This window comes from Myotis lucifugus, unplaced genomic scaffold, assembly GCF_000147115.1.
Source record: "Myotis lucifugus unplaced genomic scaffold, Myoluc2.0 scaffold_19, whole genome shotgun sequence".
NCBI lineage: Eukaryota > Metazoa > Chordata > Mammalia > Chiroptera > Vespertilionidae > Myotis > Myotis lucifugus.
The window spans coordinates 989748-1014703 of record NW_005871067.1 but is presented as its reverse complement, the minus strand read 5'-3'; the positions used below and the strand labels follow the sequence as shown (position 1 = coordinate 1014703).

The window sequence follows — 24956 nt, the reverse complement described above, 5'->3', positions numbered from 1 at the left end:
GAAGCTAATATTGAATGATGCATGATTATTTCCTTATTACCCGAGGGGAAAATTATAGAATTAGCTACTTGTACATTGTATGCTTATTTTCTGAGTTAAAATATATATATATATTGATTTCAGAGAGGAAGGGAGAGGGAGAGAGAGATAGAAACATCAATGATGAGAATCATCGATCAGCTGCCTCCTGCATGCCCCCCATTGGAAATCAAGCCTGTAATCCGGGCATGTGCCCTTGACCGGAATCGAACCTGGAATCCTTCAGTCCACAAGCTGATGCTCTATCCACTGAGCCAAATATGCTAGGGCTATTTTCTCAGATTTTAAAAATAAAATAAAGGTATTCAATTTTCAAATCCATATAACTTAGGGAAGTTACTGTGGAATGTTTTTGAAACGCAGAACTTATTAGAAAACAGTGCCAAGGATGGGGGGTGAGAAGGGGCTAAGTACAGCTCAAGCTTCCTTTTCCTCTGGGCTCACCATCTTTTCTAGCATTCACACATTGCCCATGGTACTTGAGGATCTGCGGTTCAAGGTCCAGGTCCTGGATCTCTTTCCTAAGTGACTTCAGATACACTCAGCTCATGGACTTCCATCTCTAGAATAGTAGACGGATTTGTAGCCTCTACAGTAGGTGTTCCCAGCCTTAGCTGCCAATCAGAAACATGTGGGGAACTTTCAAAAATACTGATGCCCAGTTCTTCTCCTGTCCCCAGATTTGAATTTTAATTGGCCACAATGGGTCCAGACACCTTATTTGTTGAATTTATTGGGGTGACATTGGTTAATAAAATTATACAGGTTTAGGTATACAATTCTATAATACATCATCTATATATTGTACTAGAGGCCCGGTGCACAAAATTCGTGCACAAGTGAGCTGGGGGGGGGGGGGTGTCCCTCAGCCCAGCCTGTACCCTCTCCAATCTCCCTTGGGGGATGTCCGACTGCCGGTTTAGGCCCGATCCCTGTAGAATCGGGCCTAAACTGGCAGTCGGACATCCCTCTCACAATCTGGGACTGCTGGCTCCCAACCACTAGCCTGCCTGCCTGATTGCCCCTAACCGCTTCTGCCTGCCAGGCTGATCGCTCCCTAACTACTCCCCTGCCAGCCTGATCAATGCCTAACTGCTCCCCTGCTGGCCCGATTGCCCCCAACTGCCTTCCCCTGCTGGCCCAGTCACCCCTAACTGCCTTCCCCTGCTGGCCTGGTCATCCCCAACTGCCCTCCCCTGCTGGTCTGATCACCCACAACTGCCCTCCCTGGCCGGCCCGGTCACCCCCAACTGCCCTCCCTCGCCTGCAGGTCTGGTCTCCCCCAACTGCCCTCTCCTGCTGGCCTGGTTGCCCCTAACTGCCCTCCCCTGCTGGCCATCTTGTGGCAGCTGTCTTGTGACGACATGGGGGCGGCCATCTTGTGGTCACATGGGGGCGGCCATCTTGTGCGAGGGCGTGATGGTCAATTTGCATATTACCTCATTATTATATAGGGATTGTGTTTTGTGTTTACCACTCCAAGTCAAGTCTCCTTCCATCACCATCTATCCCCCTTTTACCTTTGCCCAACCCCTTCCCACTGGCAATCACCATACTGTTTACAGATAGCTGAATATCGAAAGCTCACCAGGCGATGCCCATTTGCTACAACATTGAGAACCACTGCTCCAAAATCACTCTGAGGAGAAAGAGCTTCCTCTGCCCTCACTGGCTAGCTGCTGGTGCACCTGTGAAGGTGGTAGCAACAGGGGTGTTAAATAGGCAATAGTAGGCTGCAAAACCATTGGTTGGCTGCAGTAAAAGGCACTATCAAAGTATAAAGATGACAACAAGTATTACTCTTATTATTTTGTTAGCAAAGGTTGCTAAGACCTGACATTACCCTCCCAATTAAAAAATGCTTCTACATATACCAACAGGTGTGTCCTCATAAGCACCTGTGAGGCAGATAGGAAAGGTATTATGCACATTTTTATAGGTGAAAAAATGAAGCTCAGAAAGGCCAAATGTCATGTCCAAGACCACACAGCTCTGTAGCTCACAGTGTTGTGGTTAGAATCCAGGTTTCTGATTGCCATTCCCTTGAAACAAATCAGCACTATTATAAATTAGAATCCCATTCAGTTCCAGTTACTCACTCACTCTGTGACCCATGGGCTGTTGTTGAACCTCCGGCCTGGTAGCTCAGTTGGTTAGAATGTTGTCCCAATACACCAAGGTTGCCTGTTTGATCTCCAGTCAGGGCACATACAAGAATCAACCAATGAATGCATAAATAAGTGGAGCAACACATCAATGTTTCTCTCCTTCACCCCTTCCTCTCCTTCTTTCTAAAATCAATAGATTAAAAAAAAGAAATCAGTTTTATAAAATGGGGATAATACTTGGACCTACCTCACAGGACTGCTTGGGATCTCATGAGATAAAATTTCTTGGACACTATAAAACTCAGTACAATTATAAGCTGTTATTTTTATTACTGACTAGAGGGAGAAAGCAGTGGTATGAATGAGGTGAGGTATTTTAATGCTGCTTTCCTGAGCCTAGGATTTTAAATTAATCCCCAAATTTGAGCTGTTACCTTACAGTATTCTATTCTTTTTAATACAGTCTGCATGTTTTTGGGGCCTGGTTTAGTCATTAATTTACCAGCCAGGATCACAGAATTGACCTGAGTAGACTGGGCTTCCCAGGGTCAAAGATGTGTCTGAAAAGGAGACCCTGAATCATTTTGGAATTACACTTCTCTTCTTGCTGCGTTCCCAAAATTTCTGGCCCATGACAGGATCACAGCAGCTACTACAGGTGTCCTTAACCACTCTCGAAGTCTAAGCATCATAGTATCTCATTTCAGCTCGCTGGGCCTGTTTTGGAAGGCCACAAATTAGTCATGTGGGGTACTTAATAACAAATTACTGAATAGCTCTGTTCTTTGGCTCAACATTGGGCCTCCCTGTTGGAGAGCAGAGCTGGGTTAGAAGAGAAATGTCTGAGGAATGTCTGAGGTTTCTCTCCTAAGAGATGAAAACAGGGGATGGGCTCAGAAGGGATGAGAGAAATGAATTCTTTCAATCCCACATTCATCATTCAATCCACTCTCAGCGAGACATCTGATAGTACTTAGTTGTCAATGTCAAGACACTCCTTGTTTATAAAAGCAGGTCATTTTATACCATTTTAAAAATTTATCACTGTCAAGTCCCACTAATTTTATCATAATTCTTTTCAGCACAAGGCTCTATATACAATAGATTTTCATAAATGTTGTCAGCAGCTTCTTACTCTATGGCATTCATTCACTTATTTATTCATATAAGAAACGGTTATTAACTTTTGACTCTATGTCAGACACTATGCGAGGGCTGGGGACACACAACTGTAAAGACACAGTCCCATTCTCGAGGAGCTGCTTATTTAGTTGGGGAACAGAGCGTGACTGATGACTAGAGTCAGCATAGGCGCTGTGATGAGGAGGCACAGAGTTCAGTGGGGCACAAGGAAGGAGACAGGGGCCTGAGAATAGCTTCCAGAGGGAATGTTGGAGCTGATTCTTGAAGAGCAAAGGGGAGCTGAGAACATGGTTTAGGCAGAAGGAGGAGGTAAACAGGCATAGCGGGCTGGGAGCACGAGGGGCCTGGAGTACAGAGAGCATGCAAACCAGGCCATGTGTACTCTGCACTGCATCCTGCAAGCCAGCGTCTCCCACGTTCATCAGCAGTTTGTGAATTAAATGTCAATGAAATAGAATTTAGTAAGGGTGAGTTTTGTTTCATGAAACTTACGTTTCAGTATAGGTATATGTTTGAGTGTGTGTGTGTGTGTGTGTGTGTGTGTGTGTGTGTTTATACATATACATGTATGTATGTACTAGTACCATGTTTAATGATAAAATACAGGGTGGGCTGCAGTGGCTGCCCCTCCATAGGGCACAGGCAGCAAACCCACCTAGATTTCAAAGAACAGAACCAATACCTCATGGAGCCATGGAGTGGTGCCACTGAGAAGGCAGGGACAGCTAGGGCAATGCCCAGTAGAGCCATGGGGAAGAGACCATTCAAAGCCATGGAAGTAGAGCCCTCAGGAGCCCAACCCATGTACAGCGAAGCTGTGAGGGCAGGACCACCACGCCAATGTGTTGGAAAACTGGATCCCTAAGGTCTAATGGAATTTGCCCCACTGGGTTTGGGACTTTCTTGAGACCTATCACTCCTTTTGTCTTCTGTTTCTCCCTTTTGGAATGAGAAGGCCTGTCACACCATTTTGTATTTGGGAAGCACCTGGCACGTTTGGTATCACAGGCTCACAGCAGGAGAGGAATTTGCCTCAGGATGAATCTTACTTTGAGTCTTACTTATATGTGATTTAGATGATATTTGGATGAGATCTTGGACTTCAGACTTTTGAGTTGAGGCATGTGAGAAGGAAATTAATTTGGGGTGTGGGCGCTAAGAGTGGAATGTTATAGATTGTTTCTTCTCCCAAATTCATGCTGGAATCTTGCATCCCTCTCCCCATGTGATGATGTTTGCAGGTGAGGCTTTTAGGAGGTGGTTTGGTCATGAGGATGGAGCTCCCTCTCTCCTTCTGCCCTGTGAGGACACAGCAAGGAAACTGCTGTGAACTAGGAAGTGGGTCCTCACAGACACCAAATCTGCTAGCACCTTGATCTTGGACTTTCTAGACTCCAGAAATATGAGAAAAAAATTTCCATTGCTTATAAGTCATCCAGTGGTATTTTTCTGATAATAGCCCAAATGCACTAAAATGTGAAGTTTGGGAAGAAACTAAATACCCATCAATAGGGAATGGATGAGTTGTATTACATGGTTACAGCAGTTAAAATGAATGAATTAACTCTAAGTTCATAAACATGGATAAATCTCAGAAACACAAGGTTGAACAGAAAAAGGCAATTTCAAGAAAGTATAGCCTGGTTGGGTAGCTCAGTTGGTGAGAGTGTCAACCTAATATCCTGGTTTGATCCCTGGTCAGGGCACATACAAGAAAAAAGTGAAACAACAAATCGACGTTTCTCTCTCTCTCTCTCTCTCTCTCTCTCTCTCATCAATATAAATAAAAAATATAGAATAGTAACATTTATATAAAGCTTGAAAGCATTAAAAGCAATATATCAAGCTCATAATATAGAGGTACATAATAGTAAAAAACATGCATCTAAAAAATAACATAGGTAGAAATGTATATATTGTAGCTAAGCAACCATGCCAATTAACAAAAGGCCCTCCGGTCTGGGTAATGTACTTCTGGGTCTGGGCTCAGGTTTCTGCCTCACCCCCAGGGAAATGGGACCCATTCCCCACAGCCCTCCACACTGCTTAGATGCTTCTGCACCCTCCTTGTCTGTTGCATGAGTAACAGCAGGTGTGTCTGTCCCTTTAAGCAGCAAAATCATGTTGCAATCGCTGCCTGTGCAATCGCTGCCTGGGGGACCGGTCCTTTCCAGGGAGGTGGAGAAAATAAATAAATAAATAAATAATTAAAATTAAAATTAAGATGTGATGGGTACCAGATTTGTTTGTTTTTGTTATGCAATTCTGTAATTTTCTTGTATGTTTTAAAGATTACAAAAACTGAAATCCTTATCTGTCATGAAGGCATAAATCCTGGTACAGATCAAGAAGGATGAAACATTATAAAACTTAGGTAATGGCTGTCTTTACTTTATTTCATCATAACTTCACTTTCAGATAGTGAGAACTGGTAATTGGTGAGTTGGGAAAAAAGACAGAGATGAGGTTGAGTAAGGGCTTTTAGAACTCTTTATTACAGTTGTCAGCGAGGGTTTGGGAAACATGAAATATGAGGTGTGATTTGAGAAAGGAGTTAGGCAGCCTAGTGAACACAAGGAGAAAATACCGAAGAGAATGGGATGATATGAACTGTTTGCTTGAGTAAACATTTAGGAAAGATTCGTATAAGCCAACATTTATGATTTGGTGTCCCTCATGCACATGACTCACAAATAGCTAAAATGTAGCGGAAAAACAAGAAGGAAGGAAATGCAATTTACCTTCCCAAAGCCATCACTCTCAATTGTCTATAGCTGAAGTAGAAGAGTCACAAACAGGAAAAGAAAGAATTCCAGGATTGGGAAGGACCTCCAGAGTGGCTCGTTTCTTCTTAGAAGGGAATCCCAGCCGGCTGGCTCTTTTTTTCATTCAGACTTTAAATGTTTTGTGGTTGAGGTTGCTTGGCACAACACTGCCTTCTACGAATAGGAAACCTGATCACAAGCTGTTTTTCCTTTGCGATGTGCCACCTACATTGTAACATGCTTTAGTGGCTAAATCACAAAGTGACGTGCTTTTCAATCCACTAGAAGAGACTCTGCATGTCACAAGCGGAGCAACTCCTGCCAGCATTTCCCTGAGTAATTCACATTGGTCACGTATTCCTCCATTAAATGTAAGATCCTAAAACAGTTAGAAGAAAGACACGTTGCTAATGTATTAGCATCTTGCAGAGTATATACACTGACTTACTGCGTGACTCTGAAAACGCTGACTCCTGCGGTCACTGATGACTCATCATTGAGTTACATACATACAATGCCCCAGCGTACAAATACACTTAACAGCTTTGAATCCCGGTGTTTCTCTTCATATTTCTAAATCAGCATCAAGAAATACAAAATCATAAGCAAGGCGAATCCCCATAGGCTACTGCCAAGAGGTTTTGTGTTTATTTTAGCATACACAAGAAATGCTTTGAATTCCTAAAATGTGGAGCAGTTCTTTTCATTAAGAATATGTATGTGGTTAGGAGAGGCTGGCCTCATAGTTCTGGTCTTTAAGGAAAGTCTCTCGTCTAGTGGGAGCACTGAAGCTAAACAGTAGTCCATAAATACAACAGAGTACAAGTCTCATTTTTACTGAATAAGGCATTAAATATAAGGCTCTTCATTTTCTTCTCTTTTCTATTATCTTCTCATATTACCTGTAAGGAAAGACAGCATCAGAGAGACAAAAATTCCACCATTGAAAATTTATCTTTGAAACAAAATTTTTTTTTCATTGATTTCAGAGAGGAAGGCAGAGGGAGAGAGAGATAGAAACATCAATGATGAAAGAGAATCATTGATCTGCTGCCTCCTGCACACCTTACACTGGGGTTCGAGCCTGCAACCCAGACATTTGCCCGGACTGGGACTCGAACCATGACCTCCTGGTTTATAGGTTGATGCTCAACCACTGAGCCACACTGGCCAAGCAAAAATTTATCTTTTTAATCCTTTCCTTCCACTTAATTTTATGAGGTCACTGGTACCACCTCCTGGCTTTTGTCATCTTTTATCTTTTTGCTTCCTCCCACTTGCCAATAAGGGGTGGACTGATGGTAAATTAAGGAGCTGAGTTTCACCTGTTTGAAAGAGGTCATGTTGCAGATGCAGCTTGGGGTTTGGGCCATGCTCTGGGAGAACATGGCAGGCTCATGGGCAGTGATCCATACAGGCAAGGTTAGGCCTGGGGTCCATAGAGACAGGGCTGTCATAGAATTGGGCTCCCACTCTTCAGCCCCTCTACATGCTAGCACTGGGCTCTGGCATGGAGGGCATCTGCCTGTTTGTTGAAGAACTCCCCCATTTCTCTCAGGTAGTGTTTCTTAAACCTTCTGACTGACATGCATGGTGGGAAACATTTTACTTCACAATTCATCTTGGTCAGGGTCCACTAGTCAGGGAAAAAGAAACCAGAGAATGTCAGCAGAGAGAATTTGGCAAAGGAAACTGATGAGACAGATGTTAGAGGACTGAAAATTTTAAAAAGAAACGCTGGAGGAACATGTAAATACTAATTGCAAGAAGCAGCTACTGGGCCTGAGGTCAAAGAGAGGAGGTTCAGTTATCAGAACCCAGGGCTTCCAGGAGCGGTGCCATGGAGCTGGCACCCAGACGTCTGAAGAGGGGCACGGCCTAGCTGACACTGGTGGTCTGGTGGTTCTGGAAGTGCAGTAAAAAGTGGAGACAGGAAATACTGCTACCAGGCTGTGGCGTAGAGACTGTCCCAGACCCACAAGCTAGATCCTGGCCAGAACAGAGATTGCTTCCTGTATACCCTCAGAGACTGTCTGATCGATCCCTCCTCTGCTCAGGCATGCTGGTCGCCATGCCCTGGACAAGCATGGAAGGAGTTTCCCCATTTTCTAGGGTGGGTTACATGCCAGTATCCCCATCTATCCTGCCTGTTCTATGTAATTCTGTAGCACCTGTCATACAGCCTGGAAGATACCCACTTATCTTGCCCCTGCCCAAGGCATGCTTCTGTTAAAAAACTCTTGATCGGGGCTCAGCCAGCGTGGTTCTGTGGTTGAAGGTCGACCTATGAACCAGGAGGTCATGGTTCAATTCTCGGTCAGGGCACATGCCCAGGTTGTGGGCCTGATCCCTAATAGGGGGCATGCAAAAGGCAACTGATCAATGATTCTCTCTCATCATTGATGTTTTTATACCTCTCCCTTCCTCTCTGAAATCAATAAAAATATATTAAAAACAAAATAAAACTCTTGATTGGGGAAATTTTATGAACACAGGCTAAAGAGGACATTGCTGAGGTGATGTTGATAGGCAGAGTACACCAAGAGGGCACAACCACGTGAGCAAGCTGCTTTCCCTCCTCCAGCCTTGTGCTCTTCCTGTAGGTCCCCTGGCAGCCATATGACAATGGAGAAACATGCTTTGCATAGTTCCAGCTCCACCAATACAAAGCAGTAGATAGAGGGTAGGTCTGAAATTGAAAGACAATAGACCAATAACTACTGTGGAGGAAAAGAGGGATTCTATAGAAAGTAACCTCATAGGGTGATCTGATCATAAATTCCTAACTGGGCAGGTCATGGTGGGTAGTCATGTCCCAGGCATATAACTTTTTAGTAAAAGGTTTATCTTTGCCTTAAGCAAGCCTTGTCCACTGTTTCTGTCTTTGAAATAAACTTAACTCTCTTCAAGCGAGCCCATAATCTTAATTATCCTGTAATCTAATCCCCCCTCGCTTTCTCCCACCTCCATGTAATCTTCTGATCCCCACTTGATTTCAAATGCATAAAAGTGTTGGGGTCCAACCCCAATGGGTCCAGGGATCCCCAAAGGTGTGGACGGAGTCGGCGAAGAATGAATGACATGGAAACTGGGTTCAGTTCATCAGCATAGCGAGGTTCTCCCTCCAGGATCTCCAGCGAAGTTCTGGCTAGGATCTCCAGCGAAGTTCTGGTCAGGATCTCCAACCAAGTTCTGGTGCCATGTTCTCTCGCTAGGTTCTCCAGCCAGGTTCTCCAGGTTCTCCAGCCAGGTTCAGTCACCAGGTTCTTTTGCCATGTTCTGTCTAGGTTCTCCAGTGAAGTTCTGTAGCCAGGTTCTGTCCAGGATCTTTTGCCATGTTCTCTGGCTAGGTTCTGGTTAGGATCTGACGAGGTTCTGATGAGGATCTGATGAGGAGCTGATGAGGAGCTGATGAGGAGCTGATGACGATCTGATCAGGTTGTGTTGTTTATTGTCTTGTTACATTCGTATTTATACCAGCTGATTTTAATCCTGTCAATTTCTATTACAAAGGTTAGGGCGTTTCTTATCTCCATTCCAGGGAGTAAAGATTATGTAGCTTAACTACCCGCCTGGCACTTAATTAAGGGGTTGTATCCCCTCCCTAACCTCAGGGAAAGATCCCCACCTGGGGAAACAACCTTTCTCGGAGAGATGACCTTGGTTAAAACACATGGCTCTAAAGGGAGCAAACATATTAAGAACAGTATGCTATATATGCCAGGTCCATTGAAACATATGCTGTGCAGATGTTTCTTTCCTGCAGTGACTGTGTCAAGCAGCAAGGATGGACCGGCTTCCGGCATAAAAGCAGCTGCAATACTGTTATTCTCTGGAGTATTTGAGATCTTGCTCCCCAGCATATGTTGCCAGTTTGGCTCAAATAAACTCTTACAAACATTCTCCACATTGACACTGCCATACATTACTTTACCAGAACTATGAGCACACACTCTGCATTTAACTTTCTTTTGCTTTGTGTTCTAAGTTACTTTACCCTACTCTACCTTACCCTATCCCATTTTAAATATTAAACAGCTGGGTGGGATCCATCAAATTGATTTCATAAACCACTAAATGTCATCCTAGAACATTTTCAAGGATACTGGTGACTTTAAGTATTGGAATTCAGTGCCATTTACCTCTAAACCTCCGTCCATACCAAAAACAACTTAAAGGAATTGCCTCCCAAGGTAGCCATCCACTGAATACATATGGGGGCTCACACTCTTCCACAAGTTTAAAAATATTTCTATTAACAGGCTGCAACAGCATGGATGGAACTGGAGAGCATTATGCTAAGCGAAATAAGCCAGTCAGAGAAAGATAAATATCACATGATCTCACTCATTTGTGGAATATAATGAACAACATAAACTGATGAACAAAAACAGATCCAGAGACAGAGAAGCATCAATCAGACCGTCAAACCTCAGAGGGAAGGTAGAGAGGGTGGGGGTAAGGGGGAGAGATCAACCAAAGGACTTGTATGCATGCATATAAGCCTGACCAATGGATACAGACACCAGGGGGATGAGGGCATGAGGGGGGGGGGGCGGAATGGGGAGATAAGGACACATATGTAATACCTTAATCAATAAAGAAAAAAAAAAAAAGAGGCTGCAAATGTCCTGTATTGCACCAGAAGGGGAGAGCTCCCAGAGCCAGGGCCTTCCTTCCCCTGGCTGCCAGTTGCTGGCTGGGGCCTTCCTTTGTTCGGCTCTGCCCCCTGGTGATCAGCACACATCATAGCAAGCGGTGGAACTCCTGAGGGGACAATTTGCATATTAGCCTTTTATTATATAGGATTATAAAGATGTTTTGGGGAATACCCAGAAATCTACATCAGAGGAGCTTGAAATACAGTGAGAAGACAAAAGCCAACGCGTAAACAACACATGAACTTTCACTAAGCAGCATGGTTAGTTGTCAAGTGGGTAACATCAGCAGGAAACACTGAGTACTGAGCAGGGTGATATGGTTGTGAGCAAGAACAATCTGGAAGTTTTCATGTAAAAGCCTGGATTAGTCCTTGCAGAATAGGTAGGATTTAGCGTAGATGGTAGCATTCCCAGTGAAGAAAACACCAAGAACAGTAGAACAAGTAAGGAGCACATGGGATGCTCAGTGCAGTGCTGAAACTTAGGCATCAGAACTAGCAAAGAAAATCTGAGCACCAACTGGAGCTGAGATATGGGATCTTGGATATGGAGAGGGTGTATAGACTGAACATAGGGAACTAGTCCCACATTTAAGGAGCAGGTCGAAGAGCTGGTGAACAACACAATGAAGTACGCTTTGACAAAGACCAAAGTCATGGACCATTAAGGAGGGTGGTCAACAAAGTCGAATGCTACAGAAGCCCACACAACTAAGCAGTGAGGAAAACCTCTGGCTTTGAACCAGATGTGCTGTCTCTTTACCGAGGGTGGCTCTTGACCGTATTGTCTATCTGTGTGGATCAATCTGTTATCACTTTCAGCTCCATCTTTTGGGTTTGCACACTGTGTTTAACTATCATAGGAACTGGTCCAAAGTATCCAGTGATAACAATAAAGTTCATAGTCAGTCCTCATTACTTTCCATCTGTCCAGAGCCATGTGAGGTTTTTAAGGTCTTCCTTCCATGACTGCCCTCCTTCTGCTCACTGCAAAGCAGCTATTTCCTTTCACTGCTGCCATCCATTCTCCTTAAGTGGCTTGTCCAGCTGCACTGATTCGTTGGGATCCCAGTTTCAAAGCACAAGGAGGGTGATGTGTTGGGACCTTGCATTGGGAGACTACACTGTAACCGTGGCCAGCTGCCTTGCAAATGCAAGTGACCGGTCACAAGGGAAACCAGATGAGGGATGGATAGATCAGGTGAACCAATCACCCCAACTACAAAACATGTGTTCAGCTGATAGCAGATTAGTATCATCTTCTCCAGGAGTAAAGGAGAATCTATTTAAATGCTTATTATATATGCAGAGCTGTGACCAAAGTGTTAGAAGTGACAGATCTGGGTGTTGCTTCTGTAAGGATGTCATTATTGCTTAATACTCAGATTTTGTTTTGGATTTTATTACTTGAATATTGTCATTTCTTCTGCACAATATAAACTATGATCATGTAGACTTTGGCTTCTTTTCTTTCTCTTAGACATCAGATTCCAGCTAGTATCAACTGCTTCCTCATTTATACTGAATATGTAGGTAGCTGCTTAATATTTATTTATTTATTTACTTACATATATTTTTTAAAGAGAGAGAGAGAGAGGAAGGAAGAGCAACATTGATGTGAAAAGTGGAACACTGCTCGGCTGCCTCCTGCATGCACTTTATCGGGGATCAGGCCCAACCCCGGCATGTGCCCTGACCTGGAATCCAACCGTGACCTCCTTGTTCATGGGTCACACTCAATCACTGAGCCCCACTGGCTGGGCTGCTTAATATTTATTAACTTTGCTGTGGGATGAATCAGATAGAATATATATATATATATATATATATATATATATATATATATACTGGCCTGAGGAATATTATTTTAATAGCTGTCATTAGAGTTCCTGGTGAGGCAGGTATTTTCTTTGTACAGAAAAATACTTTGATAAACAGCTTAGGAATGGGAGGTGGCCCTAAAGCTAGGATTAGGAGATAGAGATAACTAAAAGTACTGTATAAAGAAAGGAAGGAGGATGGGACGAGAAAGATGGTGGAGAGTGGGAAGTTCGTTTATATTGAAACTAGAGGCCCAGTGCATTTGTGCACCGATGGGGTCCCTCGGCCTGGCCTGCAGGGGTCGGCCGAAACCGGCTCTCTGACATCCCCTGAGAGGTTCCAGATTGTGAGAGTGTGCAGGCCAGGCTGAGGGACCCCACTGGTGCACAATTGGCGCCGGGGATGGGTCATGGAAGGGCTCTAGGGAGTATCTGGCCCCATCTTGCCCAGTTCTGATTGGCCGGACCCCAGCAGCAAGCTAACCTACTGGTCCAGTGGTCGGCAAACTCATTAGTCAACAGAGCCAAATATCAACAGTACAACGATTGACATTTCTTTTGAGAGCCAAATTTTTTAAACTTAAACTATATAGGTAGGTACATTGTTATTAACTTAATTAGGGCACTCCTAAGCTGGCCTTTGCTAAAAACGTCCTCAATCTGATTGAGGTACGTTTGCTGAGGTTGACCCCTTCCAGCTCTCCCATCCACACTCGTCTTGTATACTTGTTTCGTCTATCTCCTTTCGTTCATCCTCTCTATATGTCCAAACCATCTCAACATACCTTTCTCAATCCTCGACACTACATCTTCTTTCACTCTACAACGTTCCCTAAAATTAACTTAATAAACTTTACTTAAAGTTTTAAGTCTTAGTTAAACTATAGGTACGTTGAATAAAACTTGAGATCATACTTAATAACGACATTATTTATTGATAAAATGAAATTCCTTACAATTTACAATATCCATAAAATTAAATCATGACAATGGCTGACAAACACTAATGTGAACAATGGCCTTGCATCTCCTTGGAAAGTTTGGGTAAGTCAGGTTTGTATGTTGCCTGCACGTGGTATTTTGTGGAAGAGCCACACTCAAGGGGCCAAAGAGCTGCATGTGGCTCGCGAGCCGCGGTTTACCGACCATTGTACTGGTCGAGCGTCTGCTCCCTGGTGGTCAGTGCACGTCATAGCGACTGGTCGAATGGTAGAACAGTCAGACACTTAGCATATTAGGTTTTTATTATATAGAAAAAGATGGGGCCAATGGATTCCAATGCCGTTAGGATACAGAAGAACTTTAAGAGCAGGAATTATAATTTTAGGTTATTTGCGTCCTTCATTTAAAACCTCAGTTGCTTCAGAAGAGTCTGCTACACAAAAAACCAAAGAAAAGGGTTTGATTTCCGAATTGTGTGTCAGCAGGAGAGAAGAATTGCAGGAGGTAAGATGTGAGGGAGTCTACCTGTTCAGAGAAAGCATAACTTGGAGCCTGAGAACGTTAAGCCCCAGGGGATGTGTGATCTTGGAGATCACACAGGAGGTGAAAAAGGGACTTGAATCAATCTCAAGGAAACCTCTGTGGACAAGGTGACCTTGACTGGAATGGGATGACATACACATTAGCTTGCTATTTTCAATCATACTTTCTCAAGACACATTTATTACTAGAAAATGACAGGGTCAGTAACCCCACCTCCCTTACCCATTTATTAAATCTCAGGCCTCATTTTCCTCAAAATCTGGAAATTAAACCTAAACTAACGCTATGGTTTTTATGAGAGTCTACAGTTCTAATAATAATCTTGGAGATACAATACAAATAACAGATTGGTGGTTGCTAGAGGTGGGAATAGAGGGTGGCTGAAATGGGTGAAGGGGGTCAAAAGTACAAACTTCAAGTTATAAGGTAAATAAATCCTAGGATGTAAGTACAGCATGGTGACCATAGTTAATATTATCTATATATATAAAAGGCTAATATGCTAAGTGTCAGTCCAACTGGTAGCTATGACATGCACTGACCACCAGGGGGCAGATGCTCAAGCAGGAGCTGCCGAGCTGCAGTGACTTGGCAGCTGCAGTTCTCAGGTGACGCACAGGAAACCAGAGAGGAGGGAGCCTGATTTCTCTCAGGGCCACACAATTCCACCTTTGGCCATGGGTTATGTTGTTGCTGGGGCACTGCCGGCCCCATATCTCGTTTACTGCACACTTGCATTTGTGGTCCACACCCTGTACCACAGCAACTTTGCAGAGTGCTCTCTGGCACTCCGGGACCCCTGAGGGGATGTCGGAGAGTCAGTTTCAGCCAGAGGGACCCTGCTCACTCTGCAGACCCCCTTTGAGTCACGGGGGCGCCACCCCAGGTGCAGCTGGCCAGGGAGGGACCAAGGGAGGTTGGCTTCAGGGCATGTCAGGCCCGTCTCGCCCAGTCCCACCCTGCCGGCCATCTTCTAGTTAATTTCCTTTCAATGTGCACGAATCTGTGCACTGAGTCGCTAGTATTATATATTTGAAAGTTGCTGAGAGTAGATCTTTAAAAAAAATCAACTAACATTTTTGTTTTTTATGTAAATTTACATAGTGAAATGTACACATCTTACCATATGATGAGTTTTGACAAATGCTTATACCTCTGTAACCCAAACTCTGAGTTAGAGAGCTTTTCCCAAACTACAGAAAATTCCCTCTTAAGTCAAATGCACCGTGGTCTCCAGGTTACCTCTTTCTGACTCTTACCATGATGGATTAAATAACTAATAATTAAAAGTTATTGTTAAATCCAGGCTTTGTTTCATAATGCTTCATCGGCATCAATGCTTTTATTTCTCACATGCACTGGGAGATGGATATTATTAAGGATTAAAAGGTGAGCATCAGCCCTGGTTGCTTATCAGCTACCCAGTGTAGCATCAGGATGGGAAGGAGGAAGTGGTAGAAGCTTGGGCTCCTAATTTCAGTTTGTACCACACTGCATTGTGGGAGTTCAGAACAAAATGTGCCTCTGGTATGCAGATTTTGAGCTAAAGGTATTTTGAGCTAAAGGTAACTTTAGCCACTAGCTCAAGAGAAACTTCTGCTCCTCCTTTAACTATCTAGAAGAATTTATAGGCCTTGCCTATAATAAGAGATTACCTTATCACTTTTGACCTATCTATAGGGTAGGACAAACTTTTATTTACTGAACATAGGCTTTTCTTATCCTCTTGCAATGACCCTTTGAAACTAGCTCAGGATGTTTTATACATCAATTTTCCCCTTTCTCTCTCTGAACCTCTCCAGCAGGTGGGGTCTCTTATTCTTAGGTATTAAATTTGGTCACTTTCTCTTGCTAATCTTCTCATGTCTTATTAGACCAGTGGAAAGCACCTTGAGGGTAAAGTTTGTTCCTCCCCCACAGCATCTCTGAGGTGGTACCAGGAATCAACCAACAGTATTACAGATCAAAATGCAAGGGAAGCCCGGCAGGTGTGGCTCAGCATCGAGCCATATATAAGAGGGCACCTGTGTTACCGTAAAAACATTCAAACCTGTAAAGAATTTTTGTGAGTTTATTTGAGCCAAACTGTCGACAATTGCCGGGAAGAAGTATCTCAATGGATTGGGATAATGCTCCAGAGAATGGCGGTTTTTTCATCTATTTTTATACAATGTAATCAAAGGAGGGGACTTAGGTGGGTTACATGAAATCCATTGGTGATAGAGAGGAGGGAGAAAGCAAAGGGGCGGGGAGGGGAGAACGTCTGGGATTGGCTAAAAAGTAAAATGATAGACACATACTTAGGTGGGTGAGGATAGTTAACAGCCAACAATTAACATGATAACAATAACAATGAAGGAATTTGTAGTATCTGTCCTGGCGTCCAAGCACATTAGGTTGTGCCCCAAGGGGTCTGGAAAAATGGAAGTTACAAGTTACCCAGACATTTCAAGGATATGTTATCATAGATGCAAAAAGACAGATAGGCACAGTTAAGGTAAAGGTTGACCTTGTCAGTGAAGATACTGGCCTAGGACGTAACTACCCACCATAACTGCTTTTAGTTAAAGTTTATTTTTTTATTTAAAAAATATTTTTGTTCACTTCAGAGAGGAAGGGAGAGGAGGGAGACATAGAAACATCAGTGATGAGAGAGAATCGATTTGCTGCCTCCTGCACATCCCCCACTGGGGATCAAGCCCACAACCTGGGCGTGTGCCCTTTACAGGAATCGACAGGAACCTTCAGTCCACAGGCTGGTGCTCTATCCACTGAGCCAAACCAGCCAGGGCATATTTCAGACTATCCTTTGTGGTTACTTTAGGTCTATTTTTGCAAGACCGCCTTGCAGCTTGTCAGGTTAGCATGTGGCCCCTTTGGTCCACACCTGTTTGATTCCCCCTCAGGGCACACGCCTGGGTTGCTGGCTGGATCCCCAGTTGGGGGCATGCAGGAGGCAGCCAATTGAAATTTCTCTCTTATTGATGTTTCTATCTCTGTCTCCCTTCTTCTCTCTCTAAAATCAACAACATATTTTTTTTTAAATGCAAGGGAAACCCATGCTACTTGCAAGTTCTCAAACTCCTGAATCAGCCTAAAAGCCGTATGTATTACATCTTTCTAAAAGAGTCCCTTCTCTCCCACTGCTCAGAAAATGGCAGGAAGGAGGTGTGAAAGGTTGCCAATGTGATTTCATTCGTGAGAGCCCAGAGGTGGTTCAGACTGCAAAGCGGCGGAAGGTATCAGCCCGCCGGGTGCCCTCCTCTGATGACACAGGTGTCCTCTTAGGATCCAGCCGCATTCACCAGCTCAGCCTCGGAACAGGGCACGCTGCCACCGGGATGGCTGCTGGCAGGGCTCCTCAAGCAGCCCTAGATTGCAATTAGTCACCCGTCCTCCTCAATGTCACCGTCTCCCTCTCTCAAACACGCACCGTGGCACCTCGTTCCCACCGCCTGCGGCCGAATTCCCAGGCTCCTCCCTGGAGCTGACTGCGAGAACCCCCTCACTGACACCACCGCGCAGCCCGCGCTGTCATGGCAACCGTACGCCGCACCACCGCCTCTTCACGCACGTCGTGAACTAACGGACTCCACAGCGGCGGAGCGGTGGCCGGGGCTCCACCCCCACCCCACCAGACCTGGACCGCATAACCAACAGTCGGCCAGCCTGCGGCACCGGGGTAATGAGTCCAAGAGAGACCGGCGCGAGCGGGAGAGGAGGCAGTGGGGCGCCCAGGGTGACAGCCATACTCCGTCCCCTGTCGCTGGCCCTTGGGCGCCAGCCTTCGCGGCGGGAGCGGGAGAGGCGCGGGTCATTGTGGGGATTGTAGTTCCGTGGCTTCTCGGGCTCATGGTCTTGGATGGGCGCCCTGGACGGGTGACTACAAAGCCCAGCGGCCCCGACGGCTGGGAGAGACCTTAAGCGGACCGTGGGAGTGAATAATCTCTCTTTGTGGTGAGGGGTTCTTGGGTAGTCGCGGAACCTGACTCTGTGAACTAGGAAAGGGAAGTGGAGGTGAGACTTGACTTGACTTCCCCCTGGCGTGGGGCCCGCCCTGGTTGCCGGGCTGGGCCCTTCCCCGGCGGGGCCAGCGCCTTGCGTTGTCTCGGGGAGGAGCCGCCAGCCACCCCGCTGCGGGGGCGTGGGCCGGCCGAGCCTCTGACCCCCCAGGGTGCTGCCTCTCGGTGCAGAACCGTATGTATGGCACACGTTTGATGTGAGACCCGAGGAGCTCAATTTTACCAGGCTTTCCTTTCCCTGATACGTTTATTTCTACATATTTAATTATGTTTATTCTGCAGTAGCCCAGAGGTGTTTGCATATTAAACCCATTGATTGATAATTCATTGATGTTTAAAGGTTAAGTGTAGACGTGGTGGTAAAAGATACCGTGCTATTATATCGTAGTACCTGGAGTTTTTACCGTTTTGCATTTTGAATTTTACTTACTGAGGGTCAGGATTGCAAAGTGAGTTATCCTCCTCTCCCAGCTTGAACAGTGCCTACACATATTTCGATTCTATTTTGAAGATTAGGTCAACTCTAAAAATCGCAGACTTTTTTTTTTTTAGCAGTGAGTAGTAATATTTTCTTTGATTAGTCAGCTGTTTTTTAGAATTTCTCAGGAGCATGTTTTTAGGATGAAAAATGCCGTATTCTATTACTACTACTACTACTACTATTATTATTGTTATTATTAACCAATGCTCTGGAGTACACCTTAGTCCTCAGAGTTGGCTTAGGCTTTGGTGGTAAGGAATCTGACACAGACTTAGGCAACCTGCCTTGATGACCCTTAGAATTTTTTCTTTAATAGATAACCATCCTAGAAATTTCGTATTTTATATAGAATGTTGGAAAATTGTTTGTAGTATGGTGTGCTTTTTTTGTGTGTGTTTAAATAATAAAATAATATAAGGCCAGTATCAAATTCCTTTTGTCAATTAAAATGAAGCTAGCCTCTGGAAATTTTACTTAAAGTAGCAATTTAATGGAAAGTAGGTTTGGTAAGACCATTAGAAAAAAAATTGAAGCCTTCTGTTATATAGTACTAGAAGCCTGGTGCATGAATTTGTGCACGGGGGGGGGGTTCCGGCCATCCCTGCACCAATCGGGGTGGATTGGGGGCTGGGCCTGTTGGGAGGAGGAGACAGCGGGAGGTTGGTTGGAGCAGGGCTTGCTGGGGGGAGGGGCTGTGGGTGGTGGGCTGCTGGCCTGGCCCCCAAATGGTGTGGGGGGAGCTGGCTGGGGGAGGGGACATGGGCTGATCAAGGTAGTGGGGGCTGATCAGGAGTGGGCCAGCAGGGGGAAGGGGCTGCAGGAGGTTGTCTGGCTAGCCCTGCCCTTATTGGGGTGGGGGGTGCGATCAGGGGCAGGGCTGGCCAGGGGGAGGGGTTGCGGGAGATTGGCTGGCCGGCCCCACCCCCGATTGGGCCAGTTTGCTGGCCGCAGTGGGCGTCATAGCGACCAGTCGTTCTGGTCATTATGGCATTCCGGTTGCTGGCTTTTTATATATATAGTTAGGGATTTGAAGCATTGTATGTATTCATTCAGGATTCATTAAGAATGTATTATGTGCTAGGCATTATGCCAGGTGGTGGGAATATAGAGATGATAGAAGATGGTGTGTGTCCTGCATGGGGAAGAGTCATGTCATCACAATAGTGGGCTGGAGATGGGTACAAGTTGCTGTAGGAGCCCAGAGTAGGAATAAATAGTAATATAACACTAACATTTATTGACTACTTACTCTTTAGCCACTTATAGAATCCTCACATTTTGTGAAATTGCAACTGTCATTTAGAAGTGAGAAAACAGACTTAGAGATCTTGTGCAAAGTTGTAGGTGATAAGGTGTGAACCTGGGATTTCAGTCCACATGTGTCTAACTCATCTGAGTCAGGATCTCATCCAGTAGTGCCATTCTCTGTATACATTTATAGAAAGATCCTGACTCTGTCTAAGGAGATCAGGATAAGTCTCCAGAATGATGTGATGTTTGACTTGTACTAAGAAAGTTGAGTAAACTTTCACTGGAAAGAGGATGAGAAAAGTCATTCTAGGTAAATGGAACAACATGCTTTTGAGATATATTTGAGTGCTTTGTATTTGGGGGAACTCTAGGCCATTCTGATGACTGAATCCCAGAATACATGCAGTGTAGTGGGTGAGGCCAGATCTAAAAGTGCTTGAGTACCATGATAAAGAGTTTAGAATTTTCTTCAACCTTGAGTGACCATTGGAGAATTTCAAGTGGAGTAGTGTTACTGAGTTTGTGTTTTAGAAAGAAAACTCCAGCTTCATCGTGGAGAATGAACCTTGGGGAGGATAGATTTAGAGTCATAGTAGGGAAACCAATTTTACTATAGAACAACAATAACAACAACATCCAGTAGAGAAATGAAGAGAATCTGAACTAAGCAGTTGGATTTATAAAAAGAGATGGATTGTAGAAATATCTATCTATATATATAAAAGCCTAATATGCAAATTGTCCCCTCTGGAATTTGACCAGGAGACTGGGAGTTCAATCACTTGCTATGATGTGCGCTGACCACCAGGGGGCAGCGTGGAATGAAGGAAGGCCCCAGCCGGTAGCCAGCAGCTGGGGAAGGGAGGCCCCAGCCGGCAACCAGAAGGCCCCGATTGGCCCTGATTGCTGGCCAGGCCTAGGGACCCTACCCATGCACAAATTTTGTGCACCACCCTCTAGTTCAGTGGTTCTCAACCTTCGTAATGCTGCGACCCTTTAATACAATTCCTCATCTTGTGGTGACCCCTAACCATAAAGTTATTTTCGTTGCTACTTCATAACTAATTTTGCTACTGTTATGAATCGTAATGCAAATATCTGATAAACAGGATGTATTTTCATTGTTACAAATTGAACATAATTAAAGCATAGTGATTAATCACAAAAACAATATGTAATTAAATATGTGTTTTCTGATGGTCTTAGGCGACCCCTGTGAAAGGGTCATTCGACCTCCAAAGGGGTCACGACCCACAGGTTGAGAACCGCTGCTCTAGTTTAAGAGATAAAATTGATCTGACTTAAGAGTCTGGGTGTTGGGGCTAGAAAGATTTGGAATTGTAAGACAACTGATTCCTAGTTTTCTGGCTAGAATGACTGACAGGATCATGAAACCATTGGTTGAGGTGAGAAGGAGTAGGTTTTTGTGGAGATGAAAGATAAAGATAAATCAGTTCAGTTTTGACTGTTTGTCCAAGGTTCCTGTGGGGTATTCAGGTAAGGATGCATGGGGTATTCAGGTAAGGATGCATTTGGATCTGGAGTTCAGGAGAGAGCTCAGGGCTAGAGGTCGAGGTTTGCATGCTCGTAGTGAAGTTATAGAAGGGAATGGACCAGTTCACAGAGGAGGAATGTGTAGAAACGAAGAAGGGAGAAGTTTGAATATGGAACTCTTGCAAAGCGGCAGCATTTACTGTGTGTGTGTGTGTGTACATATGTATGTATGTGTGTTGGACATTTTTGAGAGGAAGTGGGAGGAAAGCTGACACAGTATACTGAGGTTAGAAGGCAGAGAGGAAGAACCCCAGAGAGCATGCATAACAAATGACAAAGGAGAAGGAAAGTAAGCACAGAGTGGGCCAGAGTATCAGGTGCCTTGGAGAGTGCAAGTAAGGTTAAAGGTAGAAGTGTGTCCAGTGAATTTGGTGGCTTCAAATAATTTCTAAACTTTGTAAAAATTAAGAAGAGGAATCTGAGCATAGGTTACTTGAAAAAAAAAAGTTTAAAATTTCGCATAATAATACATATCAAAAGGAAAAGGAAATAGATGAGTCCCCATGTGTCCATAACCTATCTTGAAGAATGAACACATGATCAATTTTGTTTCATCTATAACTCCTGTCCCCCAACTGGATTATTTTATAGCTAAACTCAGATATCATATCCTTTTATCTGTAATTATTTAAATACATATCTTTAAAAGTTAAGGATTACTTAAGAATACGTAACTATAATATCCTACTCAAAAAAATTGACAGTACTTCCTTAATATAATTATCAGGCACACTTTATTTATTTGATTTTGAGAGTACATTTATTACAGCTGGGGACAGTGAAACAGGGAGGGCTTAGAATAGAGGAAGCAACAGGTGAGAGCCAAGGTAGGACTCCTGTTAGCTCACTGAGAAAAGGGGGCCTTGGAGACAGGTTCAGGGGCTTAGCCCAGGATGAGTTGCTGCTGCCTATTGCTCCCCTGGTTGCAAGTCTCCAGGGGACCCTTAAAGTTTAGGAGATCCCTGCTGGAGAGGGAAGAAAGGCGTGGGTGTGCTCCACCCAAACTTTTTATTTTAATGAAGCATGACTACATAGAAAAGAAAGAGATGAGGCAGTAACAAAAAAGGTTTGTAGGTTGTTTTATTTTGTTTAAGATTGATAACATGCTATTAGGGAAAAAAACCATGAAAAGGAAATGTTGGAAGATGCAGGGGATGAAAAGAGAGGAGAGAGCTGATAGAGGTCCCCCAAAATGTAGGAAAGGACAGGATGAGCAGGGTGAAGGAATTAATTTGTTGCATTTTATAAGTACCAACCAAGTGCTAGCTGTGTTCCTAGGCAGAGTGCTGGTGTCACTAGGAGGAGAGTTGTACTGAAAAGGAAGAAGAGAGGTGAGAATAGATAGGATATTTATAGGTTGGGTTGTGAAAGGTGAGCAAGTTCAAAGCTATGGTTTCTAAGAGGTGGATGGGAATAAAGGTTAATTGGTGAGGGAAGCGATTGGGGTTAGGAAAGGATAATGGTGGGGATTTGGCATAACCACGGTGGAAAGGGGACTGCGTTAGCACAAGTAGGAATTGTTTCACTGAGCCGAGATTAGAAGTCAGTAATTTTCAATGACAGCAAAACACGAGGTTGTGTGATTGTTTTCTTTAAAATTTAATTGATTGATTTACTAAAGGAGAACTTAACATATTGAAGAAACCAGTAGCCTGTTGTGCTATTGAGAAGAGAATCCAGACCAAGAACTTATGATTGGACCATTCCTCAACAATTTTGGATTTATTAATTTAACATCATTATTGTCTATTTTGTGTAAATATCATAGTAAAACTAGATAGGCCTTTGCAGATAGTTTGGATTAATAATTTGCACTATTTTCTCAGCATGTGTAATTGTATTCTTTTATAGAGAATATTCTCCAGGGTGCAGTGGAAGGGGTCAAGTAGATCTGTTGTCTAGTTCTGGGACTACAGCTTATTTTCTGTGATCATGGGCAAGTTTCCAAACCTGTATCCATACTCAAAAAGATGTAAATACTTTATATTTCACAAGATTGTTGGGAAGACTAGACAGTTTCATGAAGGTAAACCCTCAGTGCTCAATAACTGAAGATCTTTCTCTTCCCCATCTCCCCCTCCTTATCAACAACATGGCAGGATTGTCATTTCTGTTGGACAAAAGACCACGTTCTAGGACTTTACCTTACTATATAAGTCAGGTAGAACAGGTAGTAGTTACATTACAAAATGATCTATAAAAGGATTTATGAATTATTCTTTTTAGTGAGGCTTCCTTAAACACTATAAAATGTTATTTTATAGTCCATTGATAGTAGTAATGTCTTTGACTTGGTTTATCTTCAAAGAAACAGAGTTCCACTATGTGATTTGAGATCCCAATAGCTCTAAAATTATTCAATTCTCTGTCTACATCTCATTTCTGGGCTGATTTATATTATGATTTCACTAATATTTAAGCATCTATTTATAAATTAAAATACATGTATATTTTAATGTACTCAGCATTACTTTATTTTTATTTATTTATTTTTTTCCTCTAGTGTTAAATTCCAAGGCAGTGCCTGGACTAAGTGGAAAAGAATGTCGTGATTGATCAGGGACATCTTGGCTGTGGAAGGTTGTGATTAGTAGTATCTTTGCTACCTGTTTCTAGCCTCGCTTAGAATATGTGTTACCTGCTGGGGGCCAGCCCCAGCGGTCCAGGGGTTCCCAAAGGTGTGGACGGAGTCGGCGAAGAATGTTTTACACGGAGACAGCGTTCAGAACTCCCTAGCTTTCTTTAGTCTCCGTGGATCTTCCCTGTGCCTGGCTGAGGCCACAGAGAAAGATCCCAAGGCAAGCTGAGCCTTTATTTTATAGTGAGAGGTAAACAAGGTAGTGGTTTCCATAGTTACACAGTTCTTGTGAGTTTCACTTGTTTTGGCCACTTCCTGCACTTCCCTCAGCCCATTAGCTTCACAGATAAGATCTAGAGAGCCTCATAAGGTCAAGCCTAATTATGCTAAGAGGACTGTGCCCTCTAAGCTGGGAATTGTTTGTGACTTTGCCCACAGGTCAGTCTGAGGCTTACCCCTATATCAGCTCCCCACAGTTACCCTCAAAATAGGTTTCTTCATTAAATCTCTCCTACTCTTGATTACCGTTATAGAATGTCAGATTAATTTTTTTAAATATTACTTTTACTACATCATTCTCTTACTTAACTCTCTAAAGGTCTGTCTCCATTTCCCACTTAGTAAACATACTTCCTTAGTCTAATAATCAAGGTCCTCCACAATTTGTCACCATTTAATGTTCTCATCAACCATACACAAAATCACCTCCCTCACCTATTTCTTTAAAAAAATATTTTTATTGATTTCAGAGAGGAAGGGACTCAGCATTATTTTAAATACTTTCCTGGATAACCATAGTTATATATGGTAGCTCTAGTGAAAGTTTGAAAGGAAACCATCAACAAAATGAAAAGACAACTTACTGAATGGGAGAAGATCCTTTCCAATGATACATCCAATAAAGGGCTAATATCCAAAATTTGAAAAGAACTCATACAGCTCAACCTTCTCCCCCCCCCCCCCCCAAAAAAAAAGAGTCTCTTCAGGCAAAGAACCTGAATAGACTCTTCTCCAAAAAGGACAGATAGCCAGTAGACATGAGGGGATTCT

The 24956-nt window shown here is 43.7% G+C and overlaps 1 protein-coding gene across 1 annotated transcript in view; it reads left to right on the top strand.

The window, feature by feature from the left end:
- The first annotated feature begins 17652 nt into the window (after window positions 1-17652).
- KATNAL1 (katanin catalytic subunit A1 like 1) overlaps window positions 17653-24956 on the top strand; it is a 98751-nt gene continuing 91447 nt past the window's right edge. The window contains exon 1 of the mRNA XM_006085460.3: window positions 17653-17702. The gene's annotated coding sequence lies outside the window, so the exon portion shown is untranslated. The remainder of the gene's footprint in view (window positions 17703-24956) is intronic.